This window comes from Mustela erminea, chromosome 1 (genome assembly GCF_009829155.1).
Source record: "Mustela erminea isolate mMusErm1 chromosome 1, mMusErm1.Pri, whole genome shotgun sequence".
NCBI lineage: Eukaryota > Metazoa > Chordata > Mammalia > Carnivora > Mustelidae > Mustela > Mustela erminea.
Window position 1 is genome coordinate 173522040 of NC_045614.1, and position 21698 is coordinate 173543737.

At 35.1% G+C, this 21698-nt stretch overlaps 1 protein-coding gene across 1 annotated transcript in view; it reads left to right on the plus strand.

Annotated features, from left to right (window-relative positions):
* Nucleotides 1-21698, plus strand: part of DCBLD2 (discoidin, CUB and LCCL domain containing 2) — a 103721-nt gene that overhangs the window by 36484 nt on the left and 45539 nt on the right. The gene's annotated exons all lie outside the window — the stretch shown is intronic.

Consider the following 21698-nt stretch of genomic DNA (forward strand, 5'->3'; position numbering starts at 1 on the left):
CTATCTTTCAAATTTACTTTTAAAAATGCCTGTGATCCCTTGCTGTCTTAATCTTTACTATCTGATTTGTCTATTTTTAATGGCATTAAATCCCACCAGTTATCTGTAACTCCTACCTATTATATAATTTTCAATGAACTGTTTTACTTTCCTCTTTCCTTCTCTCCCTGTTTTTACTCTTTTAGAGAATAAATTCATAACATGTAGCCTACATCATACAATATCTTATTCTTCAACCCATCTCTAACTTTCCTAGGTTTGTATTTAAAAATATTTGAATGTTCACATTCTGCCTTTTTGCCCAAGTTTTCCCAGTCATATTATGAGTGGAAGAAGTTCATCTTGGAATAGATTGATTCCTGAAGCATGACTTGCGATGTAGAATATCTTGCATGCTTAAAACTGCTTATTCTAAAATCTTTATTATATGGAGACATGAGGGACAGCTTGATTATATATAAATATGTCCTTGATTGACCTATTCTTTTTTGAGTTTTTGTTTTTAAATAATCTTCCATTATTGCCAGGTTATTTATTTATTTTTAGCTTATTTACCTTTAAAATCTGAATAGTGTTATAAGGAAATGTGTTGAAGTTGGTCATTTTGGGTTGGTTTTCACTGGTATCCAGTAAGCTCTTTCAATACATAGATCCAGATCTTTTATTTCTGTAAAGTTTTGTGAGATGATACTTTTAATATTATGTCTGTTCCATTCTCTTGTGCATCTTTTTTAGATACATTTTTAAGTGTGAGAAACTTGGATCTTCCTTAACATTTCAACCACGTTCTCACCAGTGCTTTTAGTTTTTTATTTCCTTTTTATTCTATTTGGTTCATTTTTCTTTTTTTCAACATTCATTATCATGTTTCATTAGAATCCATTATTCCTTGTGCACCTTGTAATGTGGTCTTCATTTTTTACATAATTGTCTTTTTTGTGTGTGTGTGTGTGAGATCAACTCTTAGTTCTTTCTGGATATTATCCATTTCTATTTTTAGTTTTTGAGTTTCTGTTTTTGGGGTTTTATCATATCCCCAATTGCTTGAGGACATTTAATTAAGTCTGGAGCGTTGCAGTTTCCTTCTGGTTTATTATTGCTTTTTAGAGGAAGGGAGTTTCCATAAACTGAATTGTTGTAATTATCATTTTTTGTTTTATTATATATATATATATAAATTTTTTTGTTTCATACTATATATATAATTTGTAATATATACTCTCTACAACTTATATATGTTATATAGTATAGTATGTATAAGTTTTATATATTATAAATAAAGATTTATGTATTTATTTTAGAGAGTGAGAGCAGAAGACCTAGTGGGGAGTGCAGAAGGAGAGAGAATCCCAGGCAGACTCCCTGCTGAGCTCAGAGCCTGACAACAGGGATCCATCCCATGATCCTTAGATCGTGACCTGAAATCAAGAGTCAGATGCTTAACCAATTAAGCCACCCAACCGCGCCCCTGTCCTTTTTTAAAAAATGGGCTCCATGCCCAGCATGGAGTCCAGTGCAGGGCATGAACTCACAACCTTGAGATCAAGAACTGAGCTGAGATCAAGAGTCAGACACCTAAATGACTGAGCCACCCAGGGTCCCCTTTATAGTATATATTTTTTAAGTAGATAAAGACTCTCTAGATATTTGTGGGGATAGAGGTAGTGGTTTGTAGTGGTTTACTTTATAGTTTGTGGTAGTTTCATCAAAGCACTCTGTTAGTGTTATAGATGTTTTCTTTTTTTGGAGAAGAGGTTGTAATGGGGGAGGAGTTATATAACTTTTGGGGGGGGGTTCTTGCAGGACTTTAAATTTCCCCCTCTTGCTTTGTTCTTCCCTTTACAGTTTCCAAAGTAGTCCTCTCTTCCCCCCCCACCCCAAGGGAGTAGCAGGCTCCCCACTGAGCAGGGAGTCCGATGCAGGACTCCATCCTAGAACCCTGGAATCATGACCTGAGCCAAAGGCAGACATTTAATTGACTGAGCCACCAGGGAGCCCCTTTCTCTATTACTCTTAACCTACTTCTCCCCTTGAAGTGTTTTCTTTCCAAAATTGTGCTGTTGAAGATTTCTGTGCTCTTAAGTTCCTTCTCTGAAGTCAGTACTCCGATCTGCCAATGGACTTTTTTTTTTAATCTGGTATTTTCTGGCTGTGCATGGGGTATCTTGATCATCTATTTCTCCCCAGTGGATCTTTCATTAACTTTTACCACTTAGGTTATTTGTAGACTCTATGAAATCTGTTGCTGTGCTTTAGGGGTCCATGATCCTAGTAAAAGTAGAATATTTCTTGTTCGTTGAGTTTCTTCCTGTTTTTTTTTTTTAAGTTGTCTTTGTAAAAAATACTTATTTTATGTCAATTTAAAGCAGTAAGTACAGTTTTTTATTTGAAAGACTTAAAGGTATTATAATACTATCATCATTGTTAACATTTTTTATTTAGAATAGTTTTCCTTAATCAGGAATTGAAGAAGTGATACATAATGATTGTAGATATCTTGAATGATAGTGTAAAAGCCACAGAGTTTTGTGTAAGATAAAGTCCTAGCCTATGAAAACATGTAGTCAAGAAGGCTAAAGGTATCTTATCTGTTCATCATGAAAATACATTGGTTAACTGTGGGTGGTTTTTCATGAGAAGGATTGATTGGAACTTAAATTAAACTTGGATTTGTCCTAATGAGAAAGTGTCATAGGAGGTTGTTTGTTGCATTGCAAAGTATAGAAGTCAAATACAATTCAAAAGACTTCAGTGAATCTTTGTGTCCTGGAATAGTCAAGCTGGTTTATGACCTAGAAGAGAAAATAAATACTCAAGTTTTGTCTCTGTAAATGATGTCACCACTTTAAAATGTTTCTTCTACTGTTTTGAGGCCAGTCAGTGAGGAATTGACAACTGTTTTCTTTTTCAGCAGCATTCAACTGGATAAAACTTAATTTCTGCAGTGTATCCAAGAATTCTTATTTTTGGGCCTTTATAGGAAATATTAAAAAGCTTTGACATTTCCTAAGTGGTCAAAGTTTATTTTTCTACAAAGCTTTGAAAGAAGTTTCATGGTATGCTGTGTATGTCTCACCTGTGATGCTTGATAACACATCTGGTTTTATTGAAGTTTACGTATTGTTGTGACTCATTGCTTTGTACAGTAGTATACTTGGTATGAGAAATTTTGCCAGCTACCAAGAAAGAAGCTGTCAGTTTAATAGAAGGCAAAGCCTTGAGTCACTACCTTTTCAAAAGTATTTACTAAGACATAAAAGCAGAATAATGACATTCTCTTCTGTCCAGAAGTTTGTGGTGTTCCAGAAGATAAGTCTTCAAACCCTATAAGCATGTTTCATAAGAGCGAAGGGAAGCCCACTAAGAAAAATTTGATGGGGAAGATTGTAATTATTCTGTGGATATTTTGTCTACGTGAATACTATAAAATTTTCCATCAAGGCCCTTGATGGATAGTAATAAAAAGTTGTGTGCTCTTTTGTCCAACCTGCCATTCTGGAAGATATTATTAGAGGAGGTAACTGTGCTTATAATCAAAGAAATGCTCTTTTTAAAAATTTTTTTAAATTTAATTTAATTTAATTTAAAAATTTAAAATTTTTAATTTTAATTTTTAAAAATTTAATTTATTATTATTAATAAATAATAAATTTAATTTAAATTTAATTTAATTAATTTAAATTTTAAAATTAAATTAAAAATTTAATTTAGTTTTAAATTTTTAAAACTAAGTATATTCCTCCTTGAATTTTGAATTTAAAAAAATTTTTTTAATCTGTTGTCATGGGTATGGTGAAATTGGTACTCCTTTTTTTTTTAAAGGCTCCCTTAGTTGGTATAGCTCACCTACCTGGCAATCTGGAAGTATATATTAAGAATCATTCTTAAGGAAATACTTAAAAAATAGAAGAAGCTGTGTTAGGAAAATGTTTACTCCCAACATTATTCACTGTTTGAAAAATTGGAAGCAATCTAAACTTCTAACAGTAAGGAAATTAAGGCACATCTGCCATATAACCAGTTCTTAGCTATCACTGTCTGCTATGAACATTTTCTTCCATGCCTTTTGGTGAATGCAGATGTACAATTCTATATCTAGATGAGGAGTTGCCAGGTCGCTGGGTGTGCATGTGTTCAGCTTTAGTAGATACTGACAAATGCATTTGTGGGTGTGCTAGTTCATACCCACCACAAGTGTATGAGAGGTCCAGTTACTTGGTCTCTACTTTTGCCATTTTAACCATTCGTATGTGTGTGTGTGTGTGTGTGTGTGTACTGATACCACATTGTTGTTCTACTTTGCATTTCTCTGATGCCTAATGATATTGTTCTCTTTTCCTATGTTTGTTAGCCATTTGAATATCTTTTATGAGAAATGTTGATTTTTTTAATGCATTCTTATATTGAGTGATTATTTTTATTTGTAGGAATTCTTTCTGTATTCTGGTATGGGTTCTTTGGGGTATGTTTTAAAATATATATTCTCCTTCTCCGTGGCTTTTCTTTTTACTTCCCTCATTGGTACCTTTTGGTAAGCAGACATTAAGTTTAACTTAATTTTAATATTCACAATTAATTTTTTTCCATTTAAGATTACCATTTTTTGTCTTCTTTTTAAAAATCTTTGCCCACTCATAGGTCATGAAGTTGTTCCCAAGGTTTTCTGCTAAAAGCTTTATTGTTTTCCTTTCTGTATATATTATCTTCAGCCAATCCGTAGTTAATTTTTTGTATGAGATGGGAAGTAAGAGTAAAAATGTCAGGGTACATTTCCCATATGGACTTAGTTTTTAAATGTACAAATAACTGCATCTGTCATTTATACGTGGAAGAAAAAAAAAACAGTGAAGTAGCCATATTTCCCTGAAATCAAACTCCATAATGACTTTATAATGTAGAAGAATACACTTTTAAAGTAGTCACCACTGTCTTTTAGAAAGAAAGGGTGGCTCAGTGGGTTGAAGCCTCTGCCTTCGGCTAAGGTCATGTACTCAGGGTCCTGGGATCGAACCCTGAGTCGGGCTCTCTGCTCCGCAGGGAGCCTGCTTCTTCCTCTCTCTGCCTGTCTCTGCCTACTTGTGATCTCTGTCTGTCAAATAAATAAAATCTTTAAAAAAAAAAAAAAAACAGAAAAGTAAGAAAGGTAAATCCAGTATTGATGATACTGTTATTCCTTTTATTTACTTTATATTTTAATTAAAAAAAAACTTTTAAAGATTTTATTTGAGGGGCACCTGAGTGGCTCAGTGGTTTAAGCCTCTGCATTCAGCTCAGGTCGTGATCTCAGGGTCCTGGGATTGAGCCCTGTGTCGGGTTCTTTGCTCATCTGGGAGCCTGCCTCCCCCTCTCTCTCTGTTTGCCTATTTGTGATCTCTCTCTCTCTTTCTGTCAAATAAATAAATAAAATCTATTAAAAAAAAACACAGAATGAAGACTTTTTTAAAAAAAAGAAAAAGATTTTATTTATTTCAGAGAAAGAGCGAATGCACACACATGAGCTAGAGGGTAAGGGCAGAAATAGAGGGAAAAGCAGATACCTCGCTGAGCACCAAACCTGATGTGGGGCTTGATCCCAGGGCCCTGAGATCATGGCCTGAGCTGAAGGTGGCTGCTTAACAAACTGAGTCACCCAGGCACCCCACTGCTACTCCTTTTAAAGATAGTAAATATTTGTTACTTGTTCTTTTAGGTATATACCCAATAGCCTAATTGCTTATTTTTTAATTTTTATTTATGACATGGGTACATTTTGTTTTTTTGAGTATGATTTTTATTATTTATTTTTAAATTTTATTTAGTTTAGTTTAAATATTATATACAGTGCAATATTAGTTTAAATAGTTTAAATTAGTTTAAATAGTTGAAGTATTAATATACGGTGCAGTATTGGTTTCTGGAGTAGAATTCAGTGATTGATCACTGATGTGCAACACCTAGTGCTCATCATAACAAGTGCCGTGCTTCATAGTCTATTCTTTAAAATGAAATTATATCTGTACTTTCCCATGGTTATCCTATCCAGGTAAGTCTTTGTTGAAGCAGTTAAAAGTAATGCTAAATCCAGCCTAAAACAACATGTTGTTAATCACAATATAAGCAGGATCATTATGGGAAGGCATCTTAGTCATTCAAAAAGAGAACATGAAATCACTGTAAGTCACAGGGCAGCTTCTACACTTCCATCTCACTCTTGAAGCCTGTCTCTTAAAGAAGCTGTATTGATGGACATTACCTCGTGGTAGTCTCTTCTCTAAACATTTTCTGGGTATTAAAATGGCCTCTTCTGTGTTTTAGGAGCTCCAAATATGTGTTTGTGTTGTCTTACACTCAGCTTTCTAAGGGCAGCAATGGGCCCGTCTGGTTTTATCACTGAATTCTCGCTGCATACCTCTTTCAGTTCCTGGATATTCAGGGGCTCACTTTATTGATGAATTATTTTGACAGTTCCAAATTTGGAATTTTCTTTTTCCAATTAGAAGTGCTTCCGTACATAGGCACTAAAAAGCCATGCCTAAATCTGTTTGCAAATTAAGAGTGATCTTCCCTAAGCAAATTCCATTTCCCTCTGTTGTATCTGTTGGAGGTGGACACAGTTGATGTGCTTTTTGCTATAGCAAATAACTCCCCACCCGCTTCGTGTCTTTTTTAAGTTGTGAGTTTATAAGAGAAGTGTTCGGTGGCAAATCTCTCCAGAGGCTAAATGATCTTCTATTTAATCAACAACATAAATCAGATTCCTGAAGTTTTGTGACAGTATTAATACCAGTTCTAATCTATTTCAAATCAGAGGGATTTCTCCTCTCTTCTAAATACAGAATATTTCCATTTAACAACTTCCAAGGTTTGTTGCTGTTCATCATCTACCAAAAGTATAGTTAACATAGACTTTGAAAAACACATGGTAACCTTAATACCTTTTATGGTCTAGAGATGGTTTCTTAAACCTTATAAGCCAATTTCTGCTAGCTTCCCACTTTTCTTGTGCGGCCCTCTCACTTTTCTCTGGCTTCACAGATTTAAAGAGAGGTAGGCTCTGGCTTAAGGGGACGTTGTGGCTGGTTTGATCATTTCAGAACACTGAAACCTTCTCCAAATCAGCAATAAGGCTATTCCACTTTCTTATCATTTACATGTTCACTGGAGTAACACTTAATTTCCTTCAAGAACTTTTCCTTCGCATTCAGTTTGGCTATTTGGCTCAAGAGGCCTTTCAACCTATCTCAGCTTTTGACATGCATTCTTCCATAGCTTAGTCATTTCTAGCTGTTGATTTAAGATTTAAAGTGTGAGAGATGTGACTTTTTCACTTGAATGCTTAGAGGCCATTGAAGGTCATTAATTGGACTAATTTCAGTATTGTTGTGTCTTAGAGTAAGGGGAAGCCTGAGGAGCAGGAGAGAGATGGGCAATTGCTGTTTGGTGGAGCAGCCAGAACACATTTATTGAGTCTGCCAGTCATGTGGGTTTCATGGGATTTCAAAACAATTGTGATAGTAACATCAGATCACAGATTACCATAACAGATGTAACAAAATGAAAATCTTGAAAAATTACTAAGATGTGACATAGAGACACAACGTGAGCAATGGTTGTTGGGAAAATAGTGCCGAAAGACTTGTTAGGTGCAGGATTGTCACAAGCCTTCAACCTGTAAGAAAAAAGTCAGTTATCTGCAATGCACAATAAAGCAAAACACAATAAAATGACACATGCTGGTACACCAAAGTACATTTCTGGCTGTATTAGCTTTCTGTTGTTTTATAATCTTATCACAAACCCTGTAGCTTAAAATACCAGAATTTATTATTTCAATTTCTGTATACTAGAAGTCTTGTTTGACATGTCTTGCCTGGCTGAAATCAGGGTAGTCAGGTGGGGATGTGGTTCCCATCTGAAGCTGAGGGTTCTCTTCAAGCTCACTGACTACTGCTACTGTCCTGTAGTTGTAAAACTGGGGTCCCCATTTTCTTGCTACCTATTGCCCGAGACTGTTTTCAGTTCCTACAGACCACATGGAGTGTTTACCACATAGGTGTTCTTTTTCTTCTAGCCCAGTAGGGATTTCTCTCTCTAATTTCCAGTTATGTGACTAACCTGAGAAAGCACTAAAAGAAAGTTTTTAAAGTGCCTGACTGATTAGGTCAAGCCAACCCAGGAAAATCTCCCTCTTACCATATATGCAATGTACAGATAGTTTAAAAAAATTTTTTTAAGGCAGGGATCCTGGTAAGAAAATACTCTAGAAGCATAAGAGTATCACACACTAGAGGAAATTTTTAAACTAAGTACACATTGGAAAAGTTCACCTTCACTGATTAAGAAAACAACAGATTACCAGTTTCTTTTACCTCTAATACTACTGGGCAGAGTGGGGAGAATAAATTGATACAGCCTTTCTGCAAAGCACTTTAGTAGGAATAGTTTCTGTTAAAGTCACAGAAAGACAGTGCATGAAAAGGATGAATGAAGAACTAGGTATTACCATGCTTGTGCATATGTGTAAACACCCTATATACACATTTATACTCATTTAATGACTTATAAGCGTAGACAATAAACACTATTGTTCTTATTTAACAGATGGAGAGAGCTGAGGCGGAGAAAGTTACCCTCCCAAGTGGTATTAGCTATTATCTTGGTCTAATAGGATTATGTGAGAATGATTATTGTTTTTTATTGTTTTCTTGTTATATTCTAAATTTTTGTAAAGTTTAGAGATTTTTTTTAAAAGTACTTATACACTGGAAAAAAAGTGATACAAATGCTGCCTTGAAATTATATTGATGGTAAAAGTATAAGTTAGTTTAACTTTTAGAAAGCAACATGACCCTATAATTTGATTTCAAAAAAATCTGGCCTTGAAAATTATTTTAAGTATGGAACAAAGTTGTACATGTAAACAAATCTATTATATCATTATCTAAAGTATGGAAAAATTGGAAACCTAAGTTTCCATGATAAAGAAAATAGTCAAGTATCCTATGGCTTATCTACTTAGAATTATCTCAGAGATCATTGGCTCTAGCCTCTACCATGTTTCCTGAGGCCCTTACCACCATGTCCTGTGGTGCGCACTTGGAGTCCTTAGCCACTTTCTCCACAGAGCCTTCCTTCCAAGGGGGTTCACAGCCTTGCACCCAAACCCTTTTCTGTACCCAGGACTCCACACAGGTGATCCACTTCTATCTTGTACTTTTTCCCATTAGGTTAAACCTTACTTCTCCTGAAAGGCAAGAGACACTTCTCTCTCTCTCTCTTTTTTTTTTTTTTTTAAGCAGACTCCGGATCTCAATGCTCAAAATTCCTCTCTTTCCAAAAGGTTAGATCATTCTTTCTTTCAGATTTATCACCACATCTCCATGACAGTTTATCCTGGGAACTCCAGGATACTGACTATGTTGTTTGTAATTTTTAGCTACTATGAATAATGCTGCTCCGAACTATATTGTTTACAAGTCTTTTTGTGGACATATGTTTGCATTTCTCTTGGGTATATGCCAAAGAGTACAGTTGCTAGGTCACATGTTAAGTCCGTGTTTAACCGTTGGAAGGACCACCAGACTGTTCATAGCAACTGCACCATTTACTAGCAGTATAGTAGGTTTCAGTTTTTCTAGATCCTGATCTTCCTTCATGTTGTAGTGGGTACGAAGTGGTATCTCACTGGGGTTTGATTTGCATTCCTTGATGGCTAATGATATGTGTGTACATGTGCACATTCTGTAAGTTTGAAAAATGTGTGACATGTATCCATCATTGTGGTATTTTCACTGCTCTAAAAGCCCTCTGTGCTCTATCTGTCCTTCTTCCCCCAATGTCTGACAACCACTGATCCTTTCATTGTCTTCTACTGTAGATAGATCTTTTTATTGTTTTGTTTTTCCAGAAGGTGATATAATTGCAATGAAACAATATGCAATCTTTACAGACTCTCTTCTTTGAATTAGTAATGTGCATTTAAAGTTCCGTTATGTCTGTTCATGGCTTGATAGCTCATTTCTTTTTAGTATCAGGTAATATTTCATCGTCTGGATGTATCCATTCCCCTGCTAAAGGACATCCTGGTTGCTTTCAAGCTTTAGCAGTTTATGAATTAAGTTGCTGTAGACATCTGTGTGTGGTTTCTCTATGGACTTAAAATTTCAACTCCTTTGAATAAGTATCCAGCAGGAATGTGATTGCTGGATTGTATGATGGGACTTTTTAGTTTTGTAAGAAATCCCAAAAAAGAATCCCCAGTTTTGTTTCCCCAACAATGAATGAGAGTTCTGTTTCTCCACAGTTTCATCAGCATTTAGTGTTGTCTGTGTTCTGGGTTTCGACCATTCTAAATTCCAATAGGTATATAGCGATATTTCATTGTTTTCATTGCATTTCCCTGATAACATGTAATTTAGTGAACCTTTGTATATTCTTGTTATCTGTGCATTTTTTGTGAGGTGTCTGTCAGGGTCTTTGGCCTATTTTTAGGTTGTTTTCTTATTGAATGTTAAGAGTTTTTGGTATATTTAGGTAAGAGTCCTTTATCAGATGTGTCCTTTATCACCTATTTTGTAAATATTTTCTCCCAGTTTGTGTCTTGTCTTCTCATTCTTTTTACATTGTCTTTCCAGAGCAGAAGTTTTTAATTTTAATGAAGTCCACCTTATCAGTTGTTTCTTTCATGGATCCTGTCTTTTGGTGTCCTATCTAAGAAGTCATCATCCTACTCAGGGTCATTCAGATTTTTTCCTATGTTATCTTCTAGGAGTTTTACAGTTATGCATTTTACTATTAGGGTTGTAATTAATTTTTGTGAAGGTTATAAGGTCTGTGTCTAGGTTCATTGTTTTGCATATGGCTGTTTGGTTGTGCCAGCACCATTTCTTGAAAATACTATCTTTGCTCCATCGTATTGCCTTTGATCCTTTGTCAAAGATCACCTGACCATGTTATATCAGATTTAGCTCTGGGCTCTCTCTTCTTTTTCACTCATCTATTTGTGCTTTCACCAGTTATCACACTGTCTTGATTACTGTAGCTTTACCCTAAGTATTGAAGATGGGTGGTGTCATTCCTCCAACTTTGTTTTTCTTCAATATTATATTTGCTATACTGGGTCTTTCGTCCCTCCATATATTCTTTAGAATCATTTTGTTGATAGCCGCAAAATAACTCACTGGGATTTTTTTCTTCCAGTTTTATTGGGAAATAATTGACATACATCACTATATAAGTTTAAGCTATACAGGATGATGGTTTCATCTACATATCCTGTGAAATGATCACTGCAGTAGGTTCAATGAACACCCATCATCTCCTGTTCCCCCACCCCCACCCTTAAGTGTGTCTGCCTCTGGCACCCATAAGCTTTATATTGTTTTCTGTGAGTTTGGTGGTGGTTTTTTAGATTACACATATAAGTGAGATCATACAGTATTTGTCTTTCTCTGACTTACTTCACGTAGCATAATGCCTTTAAGATTCATCATTGTTGTTGCAAATGGTAAGATGTCCTTGTGTTTTATGGGTTAATGATACTTTGTTGTGTAATATTTTGTTGCATGTGTATGTATCCATTCATCCATGGTTGTACACTTAGGGGGTTTCCATATCTTGGCTGTTATAAATAATCCTGCTATGAATGTGGGGATGCAGATACCTTTGTGAGTTAGTGTTTTTATTTGTTTTTGATAAATTACCAAAAATAGATTTGCTGGATCATATGGCAGTTCTTTTTTTTTTTTTTTTTTTTTGGAAGGTCCTCCATACTGTTTTCTGTAGTGACGGTGCCAGTTTACAATCCCACAAACAGTGCACAGGTTCTCTTTTCTCCAAATCCACACCAGCATTTGCTCTTACCTTTTTGATGATGACCATTCTAAGAGACATGAGGTGATACCTTATTGCGTTTTTCATTTTCATTTCCCTAATGACTAATGACATTGTGCATCTTTTCAGGTACCTGTTGGCCTTTCTTGTATCTTCTTTGGAGAAATCCTTTTCAGGTCCTTTGCCCATTTTTTAATTGCGTTTTGCTGTTGTTATAATTGTTGTTTGCTTTGAGTCATATAAATTCTTTATATTTTGGATATTAACCCCTTAACAAATAAATGGTTGGTCAGTGGAATGGTCTCCATTCCATAGAGTGTCTTTGCACCTTGTTAATGGTTTCTTTTGCTGTATAACTTTTTAGTTTAATATAGACCCTCTTATTTATCTTTTATTTTGTTTCTTGTGCTTTAGGTGTCATTAAAATCACCGAGACCCATGTCAAGGAACTTTATTCCTATGTTTTCTTTTAGAAGTTTTGTGCTTCAGGTTTTACATTTAAATCTTTAATCCATTTTGAGTTAATTTTTGTGAGTCATATGAGATAGTAGTCTAATTTCATTCTGTTACATGCAAATATCCAATTATCCCAGCTTGCTAGGATTTTGATTTTGATTGCATTCAATCTATGAAGTTGGTGAGAACTGACATCTTGACAGTATATTGTCTTCCTGTCATTGAGCATGGAACATTTCTCCATTTATTTCACTCTTGGAATATTGTAGTTTTCCTCACATAGTTCTTGCACGTATTTTATTAGACTTACCCCTATTTCATTTTGGGGGCTGCTAATGTAAATGGTATTGTTTCTAATTTCAAATTCCAGTTTTTTATTGTCATTATATAGGGGAGCACTTTTATCCATTAACCTTGTATTCCACAACCTTGTATAATTGCTTAATAGAGGAGGGTTGGGTTTTGTTTTTGTTTTTGTTTTTTTCAATTCTTTTGGATTTTCTACGTAGATAATCCCATCATTTGTGAACAATTTTATTTCTTCCTATACAATCTTGTACTTCCCCCCCCCCATCTTACTGTGTTAACTTATACTTCTAGTATGATGTAAAAGAGAAGTAGTAAGAGGGTGCATTCTTGCCTTGTTTCTGATCTTACAGGAAAAGCTTCAAATTTCTTACTGTTAAATATGATATCAGCTTGGGTTTTTTTTTTGTAAATATTCTTTATTAAACTAAGAAAGTTTCCCTCTATTCTTAGTTCACTGAGAGTTTATGTCATGAATGGATATTGGATTTTGTTAAATGCTTTTTCTGCATTTATTGATTTGATCACAGTACTTTCCTTTTTTTGCATGTTGATGTGGGATGGATTACATTATTTTAAAATGTTGAACGTATCTTGCATATTTGGGATAAATCACACTTGATCATGGTGTATAGTTCTTTTTAACACATTGTTAGATTTTAAAGATTTTTATCTTTATTTTTTTTTTAAGATTTTATTTATTTATTTGACAGAGATCGTAAGTAGGCAGAGAGGCAGGCAGAGAGAGAGAGGAGGAAGCAGGCTCCCCGCTGAGCAGAGAGCCCGATGCGGGGCTCGATCCCACGACCCTAGGATCATGACCCGAGCCGAAGGCAGCGGCTTAACCACTGAGCCACCCAGGCGCTCCGAGATTTTTATCTTTAAGTTATCTCTACACCCAGCATGGGGCTCACACTCACAACCCCAAGATTAAGAGTTGCATACTGTTCCTTCCAGCTGAGCCAGCCAGCCGCTCCTGATTTTTTAATATTTTGTTACGAGTTTTTATGTCTATTCCATGAAGAATAATGACCTGTATTCATTTACGAAGTGTGTTTGATTTTGGTTTAATGGTAGTGCTAGCCTTATAGAATGAGTTAGGAAGTATTCCCCTGCTTCTGTCCTCTTAAAGAGATTGTAGAGAATTGGTATAACTCTTCTTTAAATGTTTGGTAAAAATAATCTGTGAACCCATTTGTGCCTGGTTCTTTCTCTTTTGAAAGATTATTAATTGATTCAATTTCTTAAATAGAAATAAAATAAAAACTCAGATTGTCTATTTCTTTTTTTTTGAGTTTTGTCAAATTGTGTGTCTCAGGGGACCTGTTCATTTCATCTAGGTTAACAAATTTGTGGACATAGATTTGTTCATAGTATTATTCCTTTATTATCTTTTCATGACCATTGGGTCTGTAGTGGTGTCAACAATTACGTTTCTGATATTAGTGATTTGTGTCCTCTTTTTTTCTTTAATTAGCCTTATTAGAGGCTTAGTGAATTTTGTTTCAAAGAACCAGCCTTTGACTTTATTAATTTTCTCTATTGATTTCTTGTTTTTAATTTCACTGGTTTCTGCTCTAATCCTTAGATCTTTTCTTCTTCTTACTGTAGATTTAATTTGTTTTTCTAGTTTCCTAAGGGTAATGATTTTTCAAAAACATTTTTATTTGCCTGGCACTTGGATTCTTTTAAGACTAAAATCAATGTTTCATAGGTCTTATGGTGATTGATTAAAATACTTGATTAACTTTTTTATTTATAATTTTGTGTATATATCCATATACTATTTTTTGAAATTCTTATTTTGTCCATGAGAAATTTCTAGACATATTGGTGGGGTTTGAGAGCCATCACTAGAACCTATAATTGTTAACAATTAAATGATTTATGTTGATTTAGGAGTACCTTTGAATGGCTAAACTAGGAAAATGGAAGTGAAGAAGTACCTAGTATGTTGCCCAGATTAAGATACATTGCCCAGACTGGGATTGAATTTTCTTCGTCCTTTCCCAGAGTATTTTGCTAAGTGCTGGCATTACTTTATAATGGTTAAAACCTTTGATGAAAGGGTAACCAAGTGAGGAGAGAGACATTCATTTTGACTGGCTATAAGATGTGAGGGAAGGTGTTTATCTGGTATATATTGAGCTCGCTTAAGCACCTACGAAATTAGCCACTGTACTCTTCTTTTCTTTCTCTCTCTTTTTTTTTAAATTGAGATTGTTTGTTCTTTTAGCACTTACTGCCTTTTGAGTTTCACAGAAGGAAGTTTCTTAAAAAGTTTTATTTCTACCACAGATTGAATTTATTCACATTTCAGAGGACAAGGTAACTCCAAATGACTGAAGAAACAGGAGTAAAGCTGTGCACTTGCTAATAGGAAATATCGTTATTATTCTGTCCATATTGAAGGGTTGGACAAACTTTTTTAAACATTATTTTATTTTGAGAATATATTTTTGTCAGTTTTTAAAAATTTTTAGAGCAGTTCAATCTAATAATTTGGAATTTCCTAGCATTATTATACATGATAATATTTTTGTAAAGACAACTTTGCATGGCAAGATAATATTCTTTAAGTAGGATCTTTCTCATTTGTACCTAAGAGTATCTGAAAAGTCATTATTTGTATTGAGGGCCTTAATCAGCCTTGTAATAAAATCACACATATACTTAGGTCCTTAAGTGACAAGGAACAGCTAGTGCTGGTGAGCCCAGATGAAACTTGTTCATGTTTACAAGTGTTAACTGACTTATGTAGAGATTCTAGTTGGTAAAACTTCTCTTGCCTTTACTGATTCCCATTTGGCCTTACGATTTAATGTGATAGGCACTGGCTCTGCACACATTTGGCTTTGCTAATAAATTATAGAGTTTCAGATATTTTATATTTAAGGTAAGATGTGGAATAACATCAATTTTATACTACTGTTTTTATTGTTAAGTCATTATTTGAAAATATTTAGTATTCAAAAATAAACTGTTTAATATTTATTCTATTTACTGGTCTGTTTTTTAGTTACTTAGTATTGAAAAAAGTCTGAAGATTTAATCATCTCTTCTTTTTATATATGTGATAGTAACTGTTATAGGACTTTTTGAATGTTACTTTGCTTGACTGTTAGAATTTTTAATATTTTTTTTATTTAAAGTTAATACTAATTTTTATTTAAATTGCATGCCATATTTAGGACTAGGAAGCCTTTTCTTTTCCACAGGTGTTTTTTGTTTTTTAAAGATTTTATTTATTTATTTGACAGAAAGAGAGACAGGGAGAGAGGGAACACAAGCAAGGGGAGTGGGAGAGGGAGAAGCAGGCTTCCCGCAGAGCAGGGAGCCAGATGCAGAATCATGACCTGAGCTGAAGGCAGACGCTTAATGACTGAGCCACCCAGGAGCCCCTCCACAGGTGTTTTTAAAGAAATAAAGGATGAGGGAAGACATATATTGAATACCTTATTACCTAAGACAGTGTGTGTGCTCATGCACATGCCTTGATGTTTGGTATTGATTTACTAAATGCTAAATAAGTTGAGAAGTTGTAGACTGAATCTTCTTGGCTTTCAAATTAAGTGTTTTTTTTTTTTTTTTGATTGAATAAATGTAGTATATTCATTGTTATTTTTAGATTAGTTCTTTTGGTTGTTAGTTTTTTGCTTGCAACCTTTTCTTAAAAGTTCTGTATAATAACCGAAGAGCCATACTGCCACTTAAAAACCAGTTAAGCTGGGGCTCCGCGGTGGCTCTGGCAGTTAAGTGTCCGACTCTTGGTTTCTGCTCAGGGCATGATCTCAGAGTGGGGCTCTGGCTCAGCATGGAGTCGGCTTGAGACTCTGTCTCTCCCTCCCCCGCTTCCCCTCTTCCCTCTCTAGTGTGTGTGTGTGTGTGTTTGTGTGTGTGTGTGAGCTCTCCCCTCCTTTATAATAAATAAATAAATCTTCAAAAAAAAGTTATGCTAAGATTATAAATATAGTTCACTATAAGGCATAATAGCATGCTTTCTGTAGTTTTCTGTGCCTCAAGGGAGAAAATTTGTTTGAGGGGCTTTTCTTTGTCAGTTTATGTCAGGCAAATCTGACTGGAGGATAGAAAAATTGAGCTTACCTTTCCAAGTTGAGGGGGAAAAAAATAATCTAAAATACAATGATACAGGGGTGCCTGGGTGGCTCAATTGTTAAATGGCTGCCTTTGGCTCAAGTCATGATCCCAAGGGTTCTGGGATCGAGCCCTGCATCGGGCTGCCTGCTTGGCAGAAAGCCTGCTTCTCCCTCTCCCACTCCCCTGTTTGTGTTCCCTCTCTTGCTGTGTCTCTCTTTGTCAAATAAATAAATAAAATCTTAAAAAAAAAAAAAACCACAGTGATACATAGAATGAAATATGATATCTACATCTCGTATGTTATTCTATTCATATGTGGGCCTGAAATTATTCTCAGAACAAACTAGTTACTTTGCTCATCCTAAAGGTTTTTATAGAATTATTACATACATAAGCTAATTTTCTTAATTCAGAAATTATAAAGCTTTGGAGAATTATGTCTTGAAAGAAAAGTTCAGTGTATAAATCTATAGACAGTGTTAGATGTTTTAGAATTAGAGGATTTTGTTTTAACTGACAACTGTCAGTATGGCCTTAGGGTTAAATCATTTCCATTTTCCAGAAAAAACAAAGAATTACCTGGTTTTAGATCTAATACATAAAACATACAAAATTAGAAAATGTATTTACAACAATTATAGTACTTTTTCATTGGTAGGAGAAAAAATAGTTGTAAAGAATAACTCATTTTTGGGATGCCTGGGCGACTCAGTAAGTTGGGCATCTGACTGGCGCAGGTCATGATCTCAGGGTCCTGGGATCGATAGAACCCTGCTGCATTGGCCTGTATCCTCGGCAGGGAGCCTGTTCTTCACTTTCCCTCTGCTCTTCCCCTCGCTTATTCTCTTTCTCTCTCTCTCAAAAACAATCTTTTAAAAAAGAAAGAAAAATTCATTTTTAAGGTACAGCTGAATGTCACAGTTCTGCTTATGTGATCTTTTGGAAACATTGATTCAATAAAAAACAGTTTTAGAGTAAAATGGAAAGAGTAGGCTTTTAGCAGTTATCTCAAAATTAAGGTAGCATAGGTTTAAATAATTCAATTTAGGGCAAAACTAGTATTACAAGATGATGGTTTATACAAAAAGACAAGCTGAAGCATGTACTAATTTAGTTAAGGAACGAGACTGTTGCTGGATGATGAGGGAAAGAACACAAGGGTGTTGTTGCTGTGGGTGGAAAGGAGACAGCAACTAGACCACTGCAGACACTAGAGGTTTCCAAGTGCTACCCCAGATCATTTACCAAGGAGATCATGCTGTTATTAAACACTTCTCCTTGCAGCCCTAAGTGTCAACTCCATTACTGGGAAGTAGTGTGTGGAAGAAGGCGGCATGGGACAAAATGGAGGACCCAGATTCTATACTGATTTCACCTCTAACAAGAAAGTGTTATTTTGGATTGCCACCAATGTTTGATTTTCAGATTTTTCAGCTGTCAGCAGCTTGGAATAGATAGCTGAAGGCCATTTTCTGCTCTGACTCTGTGGACTTTTTTTTTTTCTTTTTTTTTGCATAAAACAGTTGATCGTCTCTGATAATACACATTGTTTCAATGTTTATATTTCTTTTGAAAACCTTATTATTGAGCTATTATTTCATACCATAAAATTCACCTATTTTTAAATGCATAGTTTGATGAGTTTCAGTAAATTTATATAGCTGTGCAACATCACATTTTAGTGAAAACTCTGTCTGTCACACCAGAAAGTTCCCTTGTGCCCATGTGTGCACTTTACCTCCAGTCCCAGGTAGCCACTGATGTATTATTTCTAAATTTTTTTATCTTTTCTAGAAAGATCATAAATAGTTTCTTCTATTTAGCATAACGTTTTTGAGATTCATCCATGTTGCTGCATGTATCGTTAGTTCGTTTCTGTCTTTTGGTGAGTAGTAGTTCTTTGTATGAATATATACCACATTTTTTTTTTCTCTTAGTTGATAAACAATTAAGTTGTTTTTGTTTGGGGCAAATATGAGTAATGGTGCTGTGACCATTTGAATAACCCTTCTGTGGACATGTGGTTTCCTTCCTCTTGGATAAATAACAGAAATGGAATTGCTAGATTGTGTGAGATAATATATACAAATTTTAACTTTTTAAGAAACTGCCAAAATAGGATGCCTGGGTGGCTCAGTGGGTTAAGCCTTTTCCTTTGGCTCAGGTCATGATCTCAGGGTCCTGGGATCCAGCCCTGCATTGGGCTTTCTGCTCAGGAGGGAGCCTACTTCCTCGTCTCTCTCTGCCTGCCTCTCTGCCTACTTGTGAGTTCTCTGTGTCAGATAAATGAACAAAATTTTAAAAAAAGAAAAAAAAGAAAAAAAGAAAGAAAAAGAAACTACCAAATTGCTTCCCAGAAATGGCTATGCCATTTTACAGTTCCTACCATCAGTGTTTGAAGATATCAGTTTCTCCACATCTTCACCAATATTTGGTATTAACAGTCTTTTTTATTATAGCCATTTTAGTGAGAATGTCATGAGATCTCATAGTTTTAATATTAATTTCCCTAATGGCTAATGCTCTTGAGCATCTTCTCATGTATCTATTTGCCATTTGGTAGGTCTTTTTTATAAATGTGGCTCTTTGGGACACCTGGGTGGCTCAGTTGGTTAAGCATCTACCTTCAGTTTAGGCCATGATCCCAGCGTCCTGGCATGGAGCCCTCTGTTGGTCTTCTCCTCATTGAGGAGCTTGCTTCTCCCTGTCCCTCTGCCCCTGCTTATGCTCTCCTCCTCTCTCTTTCAAAGTAAATAAATAAAATCTTACAGATGTGGCTATTTAAATCTTTTGCCCATTTTCTAAGATGAAATTGTTTGAGTTGTAAGAATTCTTTACCCATTTTGGATATGGGTTCTTTATCAGATTAACGTTGTGTGAATGTTTTCTCCCAGTCAGTGTTGTGTCTTTTCATTTTCTTACTGGTGTCTTTTGAAGAGGGAACATTTTAAATTTTGATTAAGTGCTGATTACTCACTTTTTTCTTTAATGGACTTGCTTTTTGGTGTTGGATCTAAGAACTTTTTGCCTAGCCCAAATTCACAAAGATTTCTCCTGTGTTTTCTTGTAAGAGTTCTGTAAGTTCAGCTCTTATAATTAGGTCTGTGATCCATTTTGACTTGAAGTAAAGTTCTAAGTTCATTTGTTTTTGCATATTTATATCCAGCTAGTTTAGTATACATGTTGAAAGAGTTATCCTTTCTCCATCAAATTACCTTCATGCCTTTGTCAGAAATCAGTTGACCACATATGTGGGTTTATTTCTGAACTCTTGTTCTACTCTACTGAAATATGTGGAGATACAGGTGTAGACATAAACATAAATAAAGATTTAGATTCAGATCTAGATTTGCTGTTACAGTGTACACTGTCTTGATTACTGTGGTTTTATAATAAGTTTAAAGTCAAGTTATAGTAGTTTTTCAACTGTCTTTTTCACTACACAGTTCTGGCTGTTCTCTGTCTTTGCATTTCCATATACATTTTAGCCTCAACTTGTTAATTTCTAAAAAGAAAAAAAAACTAGGATTTTGGTAGGGATTACATTGAATCAATAGATCAATGTAGGGAGAACTGACATCTTAACAGTATTGAGTCTTTCACTTCATGAAGTTGGTCTGTTTCCCATTTTATTTAGTTTTCCTTTAATTTTTCTCAGCAGTGGTTTCTGTTTTGTGGTGTACTGGTTTTGATTTTTTTTTTTTTTTTTTTTTTTACGTGCCATGAGCCTGGGGGTTGGGGCAGAGAGAAAGAATTTTAATCAGGCTCCACCATGTGGCAGAGCCCAATAGGGGGCTTGATGCCACAGCCCTGAGATGACCTTGATGAAGAGTCAGATACTTAACTGACTGAGGCACCCCAGCATCCCTTGAATTTCTTCTTTAAAAATTTGTCCCAAATAGTCTAATATTTTTGATGCTGTTAGAAGTTTTAAAAATTTCATTTCAGAGTATTTGTGACAAGTATGTGGAAATAAAATTGGTTTTTTATATTGATCCTGTGACATTGTTAAACTTCTGACCCAGTTCTGTTGGGCTTTCCTTGATTGCTTAGGATATTTTATTCACAAAATCATACATAGTCCTTGAAAATGGTGTTTTTGGAAGGACACATTATTCTTATTCTAGAATGGTGTTGCCACAACCAAAAACATTTTTGGAATGTTATTCTTTATTCAGAATTTGTTAGGTTACCAGGCACTTAAGAGAATGCCTTAAGAAAAATTAAAATTTTGGGGGGTGCCTAGGTGGCTCAGAGGGTTAAAGTCTCGGCTTTCAGCTCAGATCATGATCCCAGGGTCCTGGGATTGAGCCCCACATCAGGCTCTCTGCTTTGCGGGGAGCCTGCTTCCTCTTCTCTCTCTGCCTGCCTCTCTGCGTACTTATGATCTCTGTCTGTCAAATAAATAAATAAAATATTTTTTAAAAATGCATTTTTGTTAGTTATTGGTGGAAATCTTGCTCTAATTTTATTCTTTTTCCCTTTTATTAATCTATATTGAGGATATGCTTTTTATATGTCTGTTAAACATTAAAGGAAAAAAGCTGGCAGTTGGATATATATACACCTAAAGTTCAAGAAAAAAGTTTTGGGTAGAGATGTATGTGAATTGTCAAAGCATAGTTAAAGTTGTAGGACTGGGCATGATTACCTAAATGCATTGACTTAAAGTTCAGTCATCCCTGGAAGAAGAATTGAGGGGAGTCTGAAAAAGGTTTAAGGGGTACCCTAAGACCAGGAATCTAGGGGCACCTAGTGGGGAGTATGTTAGAAAATTACTGATTACCTATACATTTGCTTATTTAATTTTCATGCATGCACCTGCATGCATGAAATGCTTTAAGATAAATTTTTTTTAATTCCTCACTATTCTAAGAGTGTACAAGAAATGTCTTTCACAAGAAATTGAACCTTGTAAGATCCCTGATGCCTATACCATTTTTTCCCTTTGAATTATGTACAGTTATTGCTTGGCTGTTTTTTTCTTCAGAGTAATGTGATTTTTAATCATTAAACATTCTAGTCAT